Below are 13,783 nucleotides of genomic sequence, written 5' to 3'. Positions count from 1 at the left end.
AAAAGTTTCCTCTGAATAAAAGATCAAAATCATTTCAATTTAAAATAAAATGTCCCCATGTGGCCCTCATCCTCTTTCTGACCCTCTTATCCCACGCTCTCTAAAGTTGAACTGAATCAAAGAAGGATTTTCTACACGTCGTAGCGCCGCAGTCAATAACTATGTCTGATTATCTCAAAGTGTGTAGGGTCCTTTCATCCAAGGTTTTAGAGAGAAGTGCATTAAAGATAGTTCAGTGTGTAATGACTTTTAAACATATATCATTTGAAGGGTTTTCTTCTTAGATAGTGAAGTGAAACCTGCAAGACAAAAGTCAAGATGGCATGAATTGTGATGCGTTTGATTTCTTTTCTAAGAGCCTCAAACGCCTCTTCCCAAAAGGCTTTGTTAAAAAAAGGGAACATGTACAGTATAATAGCGCTTATCATGTTTGAGTGATTAGTCTCAATGTTGGGACATAGCCACCAAAAGATAGGCTCTCAATGTTTCGAAATAATAATGATCCCTCCACCAAATGCAGATTCAAACTAAAGTAACAGGTTGGTTTTGAAAATGTAAGAAGTAGAAAGTACAGGATTTAGTGTTAAACATGTAAGGAGTTTCTCCTGTCAATCTGCTCTAAGACAATGAACGAATTACCCCCGTTGCTAAGCAGAATCTTTTGATAACTAATGCTTAGTGGTCATGGAAGAAGCTTAAGACCAGATGTTAGACCCTAGCAAAGAGCAGGTATTATCACAATGATCTATTTGACAGTGGAAGACTTACAACATTTGAATTACCATTTACAAAATACAGACTTCTAAAAATATTTACAGGTCAGACATTATGTGTATAAAAAATCCAATTCATTGGAAATCTCAAGAGACTCTCACCTACTAAAGAGGTTTTTCCTGGATCACAAAGAACTAAAACACTTTATATCCAAATTCAACTCGGAAATGTTCAATCTAAATGCAGACCAACTTGGAGGGTTGAGAACATCTTGGTGTCCTCTGCTTAACTGTGTGATGCATGATGGTATCTGGGTTCATATCACTAGACTCTGACTGGATCATACAGGATTAAACGGAAAAAAGGAAAAGGAAAAAAGCAAAGTTGAAAAATGCAGGGGGTGTGGAGTGAAAGAAAATGTGGAACACATCGTATTACACTGCAACATGTAGAAAACAGAGAGGGAACAACTAAGAGACAGGGTCAGAGAGGCAGGAAGGGAGTGGAGCCTGATGGGGACACTGAGAACAGAAGGTGAGGGGGTAAGAGCTACCAGGAAAGGCCATTCTTAAGTATTTGAGTGAAACAGGATTGATTGGAATAATTTTAAACAACGTAAATACAGTGGTATAATTCCACATATGGTGATAGGATGATATGGTGATACACACTCTTGTACAGTAGGTGGCGGTATGCACCTTAAAGTTGTTTGCAATCCGCCAAAAACCGAGAGAAGGAGAAGGAGAAGGAGAAGGAGAAGGAGAAGGAGAAGGAGAAGGAGAAGGAGAAGGAGAAGGAGAAGGAGAAGAAGGAGAAGGAGAAGAAGAAGAAGAAGAAGAAGAAGAAGAAGAAGAACCTGGATCCATGTGGCGTCTCGTCGCTACGGTTCTCTCTCTGTGTTCCTGAGAAAGTGTGTGTGAGCTCCAGCACTACTGATCCATCATCTGTGTGTCTGGATAAACCTCCGAATGGACTCTGTGCTCTCTTTTCTGGAGCGTTTACCTCGGACTATAGGAGCTAGCTTAGCATGCTAGCTGGAAACACGTTAGCAACACTAGTCAGATTGAGAGTTTGATGGAGAGAGAAACGGTGTGTTTAACGGAGTCTGCAGGGAAAGGTGATCTAGGAAACATGAGTAAAGTCCAAATGCTCGAGGAGGAGCTGTCTCTTTCCAAAGAGGAGAACAAGAGACTCCAGAAACTACTGGACGCTGTTTTACAGCCTCAGCTTCGGATACACAGAGCAGGTCTGTTCCCTTTACTCTCCATTAACACTTTAAACTCTTCAGTCGCACTTTATTATCACATTAATAACACTTTAGACCAGGGGTGTCAAACTCAAGGCCCGGGGGCCAAATCCGGCCCGCGTCTTCATTTTATGTGGCCCCACAAGAGCTTGCAAAGAATATAATATGTTTATTATACGGTTACATGCTACTTTACAGAAGCACGTTGCCCATAAACGACATGTCCCACAATGCATCTCAAATTTGTGTTTTTCTCAGAATTTGACTTTTTTTGTCCAAATATGCCTTTTTTCTTAGAATTAGCCTTTTTCTCATAAATAGATTTTTTTTTTCAAAATGTCACAATCAATGTTTTTCCAGTGTTGTATCTTGTGATCAATAATTGTATGTCCACAACATAGGAGTAGATTTAACTGGTTTTACTTTGGTAACATCCATGTACAACAGGCTCTTTTTAATACCAAGAGTGAGTTTGCCCCCTGCTGGACAAATGCAATAACATGTAATAATAACACAAGGTAAGATACCACATTTCCCCCCCTTTAAGCTAACAATACTTCCCGAAGGTGGGGGTATAACATACTCCCGTTACACAACATTTCGAGGTACTGGCATAAACCATTTCACTTTCAAAGATTAACACTCTAAACCTTTCCTTAAAGTGAGATCAGAGAACTATGCTGCTCTATTAATGGAACATCTCTTGATCTATTTAACAAAGTCTTTCAGGTATACAGGTGGCTGTCTCTCGCACTCTGATCGTCTCACCACGGGTGTAGCAGGCAAGTCCGGCGGGACCGGAGTACACAGAACCACTGGCTCACTTGCAGGAGGTCCTTCTTGCTCGATTGTCACTGGAACCACAGTGTCTCTGTTGGAGTCCAGCACCGGCTCTAAGGGCACGGTGTCTGTTAATCTGGCTCTTACTTGATCCACATGCCGCTTCACGACTTGACCACTTCCAATGATCACTGAATATGACACTGGACCTGATGAGCTCTCGATGACCGCAGCGATCCATTTAGGTCCATAAGAGTAGTTTCTGATGAACACTTTATCCCCAGGTGAGAAACTTCTCAGTTTCCTGTTTGTGTCATGGGACTGTTTCTGTTTTAGTTGTTTTTTGCTGCACTCTTGTTTTCACATCTGGCAGGAGCAGAGGCCTGTACTACGAAGCCGGATTTTTGCTTAGCCGGCTGACTTCAGGGAAAACTCGGGCTTTCCGGTCCTACGACGCTGGTTCTCTTTTTAGCGGGCTAAATCTCCATGGTAACTTATGCTGAGCGGCTAACCTCCCCGGGAGGAGGTTAGGTTGCAGGCTAAGAGATTAACTCAGTGAAAGCACCGCCTGCTGACCAATCAGAGCTCCGTGTGTGCGGAGTTTAAAGCGATCAAGTCATATTATTGATAGAGGAAATACAGAAAAACTGCCGTTGCAGGAAAGACGGCCGGCAAAAATCAACTGACTGTGTGAACGTGAAAATTAATAGAATATCCCCTCCCATCTTCAGAGCAATCTGACTATTATAACATTAGCGTTAAGAAAGCTTACTTAAATATCTGCCACAACATAAGTAACCGGATCAGAGTAACATTAGGCCTATTTGAAACAATAGTAGGGGCTTTTACCAGCTCGCCAACTTACAGGCATCATAGCAGTATGAATAGCCTTAAAAACCCAACCCACTCTGCGGTAACGAGAGTCATGTATCTGAACCAAATGCCCTAAGTGAAGCCGTTAGTCTCATCTGACTGACCCAAGGGTTGGTGCTGGTGTGACAGGGAGGCTTCCAAGTGTTCATAGCAGATGTCATGCTTTCAGTTCATGGCTCAGTGGGGGGGAGCAGACCCATGTGAGACAGTATCAACGGCTGTAATGTTCAGTTTGAGGAGTGTCATTCTCTCTGGGAGCAGGAAATGGTGTCCATACTCGGACCACACCATTAATGTCATGTAGAGCAGCCATAGCATCTCTGTGACTGCACTCAGCCGGACTGCAGCAGGGCAGAACTGGGTGACTTTTAGTGAAGCCGTCCATGGCCATAGACAAAATGGAACCACGTACTAACAAAAGGGACACAAGGTCATCAATGTCTCTCTTTACCTTTGGCCTAATTGTAAAACAAATTAGTGGAAGAAATGTGGAACACTAATCCATCATCATGTGAAATTTAGAGTTAATTTAAATAATTACTTATGGGTTGAAGTCAAATTAACATTAGAACTAAAGTCAGTCAAAATTGGACGTGCACGGATCAGAATCTAATCAATACACCATTTTCCCAGCTCTGTAATGAAAAGGATATCAAGATTAGGTACATTACAGGAGTGTTAAAACATCCAAACATGCACACTTATCTTATTCTAGTAGAGATTAGAGGACAGGTCTAATGTTTGTGAACAAAATGATCAAGTCAAAGTTATTTTATTTATTTTATCTTATGTACCACATTTCATTTAATAATTAATCTTAAATTACTAATAACTGTAAAGAAGGCAACAATTTACAATGTGGATAAGGTGACTACTTATCCAAAGTGTGTGGGTGTGTGAACAGCTTGTCTGCCCAAGGTTAAAACATTTGGGACAGCAGTGAGAATGTTATGAGAAACAATTTGTTGCTTAGACTGAACTCGAAAGAAGCTAGATTAGAACATTTTAAATAAATCAAAACACTTACACCTTAATTAAATACATTTGACATTTAGCTTGAGCTGGGTTCAATACTTTCTTTATGGTATTTAAATTGGGCTCAAGTAGAACCTTTACATGGATTTGGCTTGCAACACAAAGTGATACCGATCTCTGTCTGTTATGATTTGAAAGTCTCATGATTTAAAGTGTAGGGCTGTGAAGGAGAGGCCCTTGGAAAACATCTACTTTTTTTAACTGTAATTACTTATTGTGAAGAGATTGCAACATTATACTTTTTAAAGAATTGCTCAATTAATTTAACACATTTATTATGCACACTGTAATGAAAACGTCAACAAATATATTGATCCTGGCTTAACCAGCGACCTTTACTCTTTTGTTCATAAGCTCGGTTTCAGAAAACTTGTCAGTAGTTTAACAACTATTATAATTGTAGTAATGTCTATGGAGACCAATTGGTTGATACGAGAAATCATTTGAAGCAGTTTAATAAAGAATGTTAAACTATATTTAAAACTGTAATTAAAACTTCAACTTATATTAATTATCTGAATCCAGTGGCCAGTTGGAACAGATAATCAACAAAGTTTCCATTTTGCAGCAACAGCGCAAAATGTTTCAACAATAATTTGTATTATGTCTGAGTCTAGTTCTGTCTTATCAGCTTTGTTTCGGAATGTGTTCAATACATTACGTTTTTTTTCATTATTACCATACAATACATAGATTTAAGAATAAATGAAACAAAGAATACAACATTGACCTAAAACAGCAGACAGATTTTGCCACCCTGACCTCCTCAGGCAGGTCTTTACGACCAGCAGTGATGCCTCTGAGGGTCTCAGGGTGCAGGACGGGGCATAGGGTTTATAAAAGGTCACAAACATATCTTAACATACCAGCAATACAATTTAAGAATGTATTCTTAAAGTAATATAATCTTCTCTTCTTCTTACACCTACAGCGCACACCCTGAACAGTGTGCTCCTTGTTTACATTTCCTCTGCACACTCAGATGCAGGACATACAAACACTCTTTTGCTATTTATTTTCATTTTGCAGCACATCTATACTACCAGAATTTTGCAAAACACTATATATTATTTATTTTTCTCAAGTCATTTACTTTTGGTGAGTTAACTAAAGCTTAGTTTATTTTACCCTGGCTATGGACTGATTCATTATTAGTTGTTACAAAACATACACAAGACGGCGGTTAGTACAAGAAAAACCACACTGCAATTAGACGAACAAACATGAACTCATAATAAACACCAGCGCGACAGCAAAGTTCATCCAGCTCAATTTAGTCCGGATTAAAGAGGTTTCAGAGGGTGTATACAAGTCCTAGATCGGTGCCTGAAGACCGTCCAAGAGCAATAACTAGCTTATCCTCTTGCGACCCCTACTATCCCTGTTCTAGTGGTGCTATGCCCCCCCGATCAGGAGCACATAGACTTTTTTCTCCTCTACCCTTTCTATCCGAAACTACACAGTTAACTGTAGTCCTACTCGACCAGCCTATACACACGCCACTATACACACGCCATCATGTTCATCACAACGATGAAACACAGTTTTGTTCTACACTTGCATGCCACTGCCCACCCGTGATCAATTAGCCTATAATTTTATGTATGCACCCCGGACCGGCACCAGCTCCTCCAGCAATGTAGGGAGCTGTGGCGCATCAGGTAATGCACGCACCTCGCACTTGCCAGCACGTCGTAAACGGCCACAAGCCACGAGAGTGCTTTTAAACCGTCTCGTTTTTACTAGAGACGGCGGTGGTGTGAGTTAAAGCTATAGACAAAAGCTGTGATTTTCTCCCTCTGAGTTCACTTCACCAGCTCATGCAGATACGGGGAGGTATTTTACACACATCCCCCGGAGCCGCAGCTGGAGCCGTGTTTTTTTTAGAGGCGCTGGGGGTAATATCTCTGGCTGCTTGTGTTAACTGCTAGTGTTGGCCGCTGAAACCCCCGGAATCTCTGCGATTTGTTCACTACAAATCTCTATTTTGATTTCACACAGAAGTTCCACTTTACTGCTGCCCTCATTAAGGTCTTTTTAAACATCTCCGTGTATGCCTGCACGGCACATACGTCCCGAGCAGCACACACAGAGGGAACCAGCCAAGACAGAGTCCCTGGATGATCCCCTGGGGTTACTAGCCCCAAATGTTCATTAACCAAAACGAAACGCAGCCGCTTAGCTTCACAGATAATTTTAGGATACCGTCAATCACAGATTCTGGTAAGGCAATGTCCAAATGTAGATTTGAAATCACACTTACCAGTTTCTGAAGATCTGTTGGTATCCTGCCGACAACGCCAATTTGTGGACGAAACTTCTGTGTAGCAATGCATGGAGTCACCGACTCAGGAAGGAGACACGGTGAGAGTTGGAGCTTTGATGTCAAACACTGATGGGTTTATTCAGAGTATTCGGCCGGAGGATTCACATCACAAATCAAAGAGTCAGAGGTTCTGACCACACGGTAGAGTTGCCACGTCAATTCTGAAGAGCCTCTCTCTATGTTAGACCTTTTAACTGGTTCACAGAGAGAAATCAACATCTCTGAAGGAGTAGACTAAACAGCTGGGAACACTGAACCACCTGCGTCCGACACTCATGGCCTCAAAGATTTCACATCTTAGAGTCCACAAACACCGATAAGGAAGTGCCTCAGCGTTCTCACAACAAGTACCATTCGTGCCAGACAAGTTGACCGGTCACAAACTGGTGACAACAACACATATGGCACCAATGCCTTTCCTTAAAGGAGATAACAGACGTCAGAGTAGATCATAAAACGTCACAGAGCAAAAGGTTAGATATCTAGAAGAATTATTCCTTAACATTAAGTACAGTCCGCGGCACTGTGAGTGCAGACGTCGATGTGTCCCATTATCATTCATATCATATCACATCATAATGTATCATATATTTCCTTATCTGAGTCAGCTTCTTGAGCCGTATCTGGCCGTGCAACACACAGTGTCACATACTTTATGCAGAAGTATTATTTTAAGCAACACATTAAGTTGACAAAACACTCGAGTCAAATGTAATTAAAGTCAGATCCACTCGTGTCTTATACGGGGCAGTGATATTATAAACCTGTTAATGTACGCATTCAAACGCTTTTTCTGTTACCAGCTGTATTCACCTTGCAGGTGCAGCTATGTGGCTTTTATCCTGGATAAAGTGTTTAAGTCATGGATGTTTAAAGTTTAACTTCTTCATATTTGACTAATATTAAAGTTCACTTTTCATTCAGGAAGTATGACGCTGCGCTGTCAGTACGCTTGTCCATGTTTGAGATTGGTCGAATGCTCCAAATACCACCCCTTTCATGTGAACGCGCACCTAACTAGATAGGACACGGCTGGCTTGAGCGATCCACTTGATAACCAGCGTCGTAGTACAGTTTAGCGAGAGCGCGTATGTTTTGGATTGGGCCAACCGGCTAACTCAAACATATCCAGGTTAGGAAAATCCGGCTTCGTAGTACAGGCCTCAGGTCTAATGCAGATCTGAGTCTCCTTGACATCATCAACTCTGCAGGCGACACGCCTGTGGTCGCGTGAGGTGTGATGCGGTAACTGAACAGAAACCTTGACAGTCTAGTTTGCAATGTTTCACCTTTCATCTTTTTCATCCCCCCTTTGAAGGTTTGGACCGCCCTCTCTGCCAGCCCATTAGAAGACGGGTGAAATGGTGCTGACCTCACATGGCGGATGCCATTTTGTTTCATGAAAGTCTCAAATTCAGCACTTGTGAAACAGGTTCCGTTGTCTGACACCAACATTTTTGGCAGTCCAAAAACACTGAAACTCTGACGCAGCTTTTCAATGGTCACCTGTGATGTAGCTGACTTCACTGGATAAATATCCATCCATTTTGAGTGAGCATCCACTATCAGTAGAAACATCTCTCCCAGGAAAGGGCCTGCATAGTCCACATGAATTCTCGTCCAGGGAGACTCCGGCCACTCCCAGGGATGTAATGGTGCTGATGGTGGTGACTTGTGGTGCTTTTGGCACTCCTCACAAGACTGCACTTCCTTTTCTACATCCTGGTCCATCCCCGGCCACCATACATAAGATCTAGCCAGACCTTTCATCTTTGACATGCCGGAATGTGTTTGGTGCAGTACTTTCAATATATTTTCCCTGCCTTTGTTTGGTATGATGACTCTGGCTCCCCAGAGCACGCAGCCATCCCTCACACTCAGTTCTTCTCTCCTCTGATGATACGGCTTGATAGGAGCCTCAGTCTCTGAAGGCCATCCCGACAGGACATAACCATGAACTTGAGACAATATTACATCCTTATCTGTCCAGTGTTTTATTTTGGCTGTGTCCACGAGTGTGTCATCCAGAAGATCAATCATGAGCACTTGTTCTGCGGTCTCACTCTCTCGCACATCTTCCGACAGCGGCAGTCTGCTTAATGCGTCCGCATTAGCGTTGTTCTTTCCTGGTTTGTACACAATGTGATACTCATAGGCACTCAGGTGCACTGCCCATCTCTGAACTCTAGGGGAACCCATCTGTGGAATGGGTTTCTTTTCGTTGAAGAGAGAGATCAGTGGCTTGTGATCTGTATAGATGGTGAAAGTTCGACCATACAAGTACTTGTGGAATTTCTTGATTGCAAATATAACTGCTAAGCCTTCTTTGTCCAGCTGTGAGTAATTCTTTTCAGCAGGCGCTAGGGTACGCGACATGAACCCCAAAGGACGTTCAGTTCCATCATCCATTACGTGTGATAAAACAGCCCCCACCCCGTAAGGTGACGCATCACATGACATAATTAACTCTCGGTCAGCAGAGTAATGCACCAACACTTCTGCTGAGTTTAACAGGGCCTTTGATTTTTTAAAAGCCTCTTCCTGTTTCTTTTGCCATGTCCATCGCACATCTTGTCGCAGGAGCTCACGCAGTGGTGCCAATAGTGTAGCTAAGTTTGGCAGAAATGTGTTATAGTAATTTAGCAAACCTAAGTACGACTTGAGTTCAGTAACATTTGTGGGGTTGGGAGCCTCCATGATGGCTTTGACTTTCTTTTCCATAGGGTGAAGTCCCTGTGCGTCCACTCGATGTCCCAGATATTCCACTTCCTCTTCCAGGAAAGTGCACTTGCTCCTTCTCAGACGCAATCCTGCCTCCTCCAGCTTTGCCAACACTGTCTCGAGGTTCTGCAGATGGTCTTCCTCATCCACACCGCTCACCAGGATGTCATCTAAATACACTGCCACAAAAGGAATGCCTCGCAGGAGACCTTCCATTGTCCTCTGAAATATAGCTGGGGCTGATGCTACTCCAAAAGGCAGTCTGTTGTATGTGAATAAGCCTCTGTGCGTATTCACTGTTAAGTATTTCTTTGATTCATCATCCATGAGTATTTGCTGGTATGCATGACTCATGTCCAACTTTGTGAACTGTTTTCCTCCTGTCAGTGCTGCAAACAGGTCTTCCATTCGGGGTATTGTTCAAGTGAGGAAACTGTATTTACAGTGAGCTTGTAGTCTCCACATAGCCTTACTGTCCCAACAGGCTTCAGTATTGGAACCACTGGTGCTGCCCATTCTGCATGTTTAACAGGTGAGATTACTCCTTCTTTCAACAATCTGTCTATTTCTTCATCTACTTTGGTGCGCATGGCGTACGGGACAGACCTCGGACGGAAGAAACGAGGGACTGCATCAGCCTTTACATGGATGGTAGCTTTCATACCTTTCAGTGTGCCAAGATCCTCTTTGAAGACATTTTCATGTTTGCTCAGTACTTGCTGCAGCGATTTGTCCTCTGTCTTCAGGTGTTTCAGGACTCGGGATTTCAAGGTTCTTTATTGTCAATCTGACATAGTTACAGAGTAATTATGTAGTTGAAAATCTTAAGTCACAGGCTTCTCTAACAATGCAACATAACATAATAACAATAAGAGCATGAGCAATACAAAAATAATAATAGTTATAAAATGAAATAAAGTTATGATGTGGAATAGTGCAATAGAGTCTATATACAAGTTATTGGAATGATATATATATATATTAGGTATTAGATACATACTACTGAGTAGCAGATGAATGTTTGATGTTGTTTCAACAGTTCAATTTTTTAACAGTCTCACTGCCCGCGGGAAGAAACTGTCTCCGAATCTTCTTGTCCTTGCTAGGATGCTGCGGTAACGTCTGCCAGACGGCAACGGAAAGAACAGTTTGTGGCTGGGGTGATGGGGGTCTTTGATAATCCGTAGTGATTTCTTCCTGAGCCGCTGGGAGTAAAGGTCCTCCATGGATGGCAGCTCCGTCCTGGTGATGTGCTGTGCAGTTTTCACCACCCTCTGTAAAGCCTTACGATCGAGGTCGGTGCAGCTGCCGTACCAGGCCGTCATGCTGCCAGTCAGGATACTCTCTATCGTGCACCTGTAGAAGTTGCAGAGTATCCTGGAGTCCATTTTGAACCTCCTCAACCTGCGGAGGAAGAAGAGCCGCTGTCGAGCTTTCTTGGTGATGGTGGTGGTGTGAAGAGACCATGTCAGGTCCTCAGTGATGTGGACCCCAAGGAACCTGAAGCTTTTGACTCTCTCCACCGTAGTCCCATTGATGGCGATGGGGGCGTGTCCCTCTCCCTGCTGCTTCCTGTAATCCACAATCAGCTCCTTTGTTTTGCTGATGTTGAGATGGAGGTTGTTATCCTGGCACCAAGATGTCAGGTTTTCGACCTCCTCTCTGTACGCCGTCTCGTCATCGTCTGTGATCTGGCCGATGACGGTCGTGTCATCAGCAAACTTCACGATGGTGTTGGAGCTGTGTGTGGCCACGCAGTCGTGGGTGAACAGGGAGTAGAGGAGAGGGCTGAGCACGCAGCCTTGAGGGGCACCGGTGTTTAGAATCAGGGTGGAGGATGTGATGTTTCCCACCCGCACTGCCTGGGGTCTGCCCGTCAGGAAGTTCAGGATCCAGTCACAGAGGGCGCTGTTGAGCCCGAGGTCTCTGAGCTTGATGGCCAGCTTGGAGGGCACAATGGTATTGAATGCTGAACTGTAGTCAATGAACAGCATTCTCACATATGTGTTCCTGTTCTTCGGGTCCAGGCGTGAGAGGGCAGTGTGGAGGGTGAGGGCTATGGCGTCGTCAGTGGACCTGTTTGCTCTGTAGGCAAACTGCAGGGGGTCCAGAGATTCAGGGAGGGAGGAGGTGATGAATGATTTGACTAACCGCTCAAAGCACTTCATTACGGTGGAGGTGAGTGCTACTGGGCGGTAGTCGTTGGGGCAGGTGATGATTGTCTTTTTGGGGACAGGAACGATGGTGGGGTGTTTAAGACATGTGGGGACTACAGACTGCAGCAGGGACCTGTTGAAGATGTCTGTGAACACCTCTGCCAGCTGAACTGCACACACCCTGAGAACACGGCCAGGGATGCCATCAGGTCCAGGAGCCTTGTGTGGGTTAACCCTTTTAAAGGATTTACACACATCTGCCCTATTTAAAACAAAAGGGCAGTGTAGCTCCTGGTCCCTCTGTACCTCCACAGCCCGGCTGCTCTCAAAGCGTGCAAAAAAAACTGTTCAGCTCATCTGGGAGAGATGCGCACGCAGACACTCCCGCAGCACCCCCCGCTGCTCCTTTGTAGTCAGTCATTGTCCTTAGTCCCGCCCACATATTCCTAGTGTTACAGCCTTTGAAGTCAGATTCCACCTTCTCTTTGTACTGTCTCTTTGCATTTTTAATTGCTCTCCGGAGATCATACCTAGACTTCCTGTACTCCTCCAAATCTCCCGCTGTGTGCGCGATAGTGCGCGCTCTCAGCTTGCAGCGCACATCGGAGTTTACCCATGGCTTTTGATTTGGGAATGTCCGTACAGAAACCTTCGGTACCACGTCATCGATGCATTTCCCAATGTAGCAGATGACAGTGTCCGTGTGTGTGTTGATGTTATTGTCCTCAAACACACTCCAATCCGTGGATGCAAAGCAATCCTGCAGTGCCTCATCTGACTCCTCGCTCCATCGTTGTACTGTTCTTGTAATCGGTCTGATTTGTGTCTGAGCTTGATTTCTTTCCAACTCAGATGTATTTCCTCCAGCCAGCCTCTTCCCAGCAGGCTGGGGCCGTCCCCTTTAACCACAATGAGGGGCAAGTACCGCCTTTGATGTTTGTATTTCACTTTAACAAGGGCAGCTCCGACCACATTAACAGGGTCACCTGTATAAGACTCGATGTGGATTTTGGTTGGTCTCAAACATGGACTTTTTGTGTCTTTCCATAGTCTTTGAAATGTCTGTTCATTCATTATTGTGAGACTACAGCCAGTGTCTATCTCAAAGTTAACAAACGTACTATCCAGCTTCACTTCAACCATGTATGGGTCTACTCGTCTCAGGTGCACTTCACTCATGCGTCCCAATCTGAACCTCATCTTATTCAGTAAGAATGTATCTTCTTCTGAGCTATCACTTTGGCTCCGTTGCTCTTGTACTTTATGAGAACGGTGATATGTGGTTTGCCTCCTTTCTCTCTTTGGGTCTGCATTTTTGTTGCTGTTTCCATTCTGTGTAGATCTACTACGACAAGCTCTGGCAATGTGTCCTATTTTACCACATGCATGACATGTCTCTTGTTTAAACTTACAGTCTGCTGCTTCATGCTGGGTTCCCTTGCATCTGTAACACTCTTTGGTAGGTTCTCTGTGTGCATAAGCCTCCTGTGGCTTTTTATCCATTTTGAAGCATTTAGCTGTGGCCCCTTGGCTTTGTATCTCCTGTGCATTTTTATTTGCAGTCTCTGACGCCACAGCAATTGATAATGCTTTTTCAAATGTTAAATCCGCTTCTGATAAGAGTCGTCTCTGAATCCAATCTTCATTTATTCCACAGACGATCCTGTCTCTCAACCTCTGCTGCAAAGTGTTACCGTAGTTGCAATCCTGCGCTAACCGACGCAGCTCAGCCACGTATTCCATTACTGACTCATTGGGCTCACGGTTGCGGGAGTCAAACTTGTACCTTTGCACAATTTCACTAGGCTTTGGGTCAAAGTGATTTTTTAGCAGTTCCACAAGTTGTGTGTAAGTCTTATCCTTGGGCTTATCCGGACTGAGGAGGTTTTTCATAAGGCTGTATGTTGATGATCCCACAACACTTATTAATAT

At 43.7% G+C, this 13,783-nt stretch overlaps 1 pseudogene; it reads right to left on the bottom strand.

Moving 5' to 3' along the window:
* Positions 1 to 8,082: 8,082 nt before the first annotated feature.
* On the bottom strand, positions 8,083 to 13,457 carry LOC117482465 (annotated as a pseudogene).
* Positions 13,458 to 13,783: the final 326 nt, after the last annotated feature.

This window comes from Trematomus bernacchii, unplaced genomic scaffold (genome assembly GCF_902827165.1).
Source record: "Trematomus bernacchii unplaced genomic scaffold, fTreBer1.1, whole genome shotgun sequence".
Classification (NCBI taxonomy): Eukaryota; Metazoa; Chordata; class Actinopteri; order Perciformes; family Nototheniidae; genus Trematomus; species Trematomus bernacchii.
Note: the sequence above shows the minus strand (reverse complement) of the source record. Positions and strands in the feature narration are given on the sequence as shown.